This window comes from Panthera uncia, chromosome C2, assembly GCF_023721935.1.
Source record: "Panthera uncia isolate 11264 chromosome C2, Puncia_PCG_1.0, whole genome shotgun sequence".
In the NCBI taxonomy this organism is placed as follows: domain Eukaryota; kingdom Metazoa; phylum Chordata; class Mammalia; order Carnivora; family Felidae; genus Panthera; species Panthera uncia.
This window is the reverse complement of record NC_064810.1, coordinates 50,072,618-50,073,552: the sequence shown is the minus strand read 5'-3', so window position 1 is coordinate 50,073,552 and position 935 is coordinate 50,072,618. Positions and strand designations below refer to the sequence as shown.

At 35.2% G+C, this 935-nt stretch overlaps 1 pseudogene; it reads left to right on the top strand.

Annotated features, from left to right (window-relative positions):
- Positions 1–356: 356 nt before the first annotated feature.
- Positions 357–423, top strand: LOC125922279 (uncharacterized; annotated as a pseudogene).
- Positions 424–935: the final 512 nt, after the last annotated feature.

The window sequence follows — 935 nt, the reverse complement described above, 5'->3', positions numbered from 1 at the left end:
CTGAAAAAGAAGCTCGCTTTATAAATAATTTATTTTTTTAACGTTTATTTATTTTTGAGACAGAGACAGAGCATGAATGGGGGAGGGTCAGAGAGAGAGGGAGACACAGAATCCCAAACAGGCTCCAGGCTCTGAGCTGTCAGTACAGAGCCTGACGTGGGGCTTGAACTCATGGACCACGAGATCATGACCTGAGCTGAAGTCAGACGCTTAACCGACTGAGCCACCCAGGCGCCCCTCTTTTTATAAATAATTTAAACAGAACAAGCAACAAGAGGTTAAAATTACAAGAAGATAGAAAAAATGCACATTGCCCTCGTAGTTATGAACAACAACAAAATAGTAATAAAATTACAATCGCTTCTCGGCCTTTTGGCTAAGATCAAGTGTAGTATAAAATCATTACATAAATTTGAAAGTGTTGGTATTAGGATACAGACTATAAAATCAGTTATTAGTATTAAGATATTTGGAGAAATAAGTTGAATACAGAAAGATAAGAGAATAAAAGTCATTACAGAGAATATAAATGAAGTAGAGAGAAGAGGTAATAATAGCTAAAACTTGCATATTTTCTTCCTTGTTCTAAACACCTTATATATTAACTTATTTAATCATCATGAAAAGCCTCTGAGGAAGATTATGTTATTATTTTCATATTACAGTGGATAAACTCAGTGGATTAACTGAGGCTCAGAGAGATTAAATTATTCTGTGGTCACACAGCAACTAAATTATGGAGGTGCCACTGAAACCTAATCAGGCTTTCATTAGAATGCACATTCTTAACCCTAGGGCCAGCTACATCTCATGAGGCAGCATAGAGATGGCCAAAGAAATTCAATACACACATAATAGGTGATCCTGAAATGGAAAATAAAGAGAAAAAAACAACTGAAAGACATTGAATGAAGTTATCAAATTAATAACTTGAG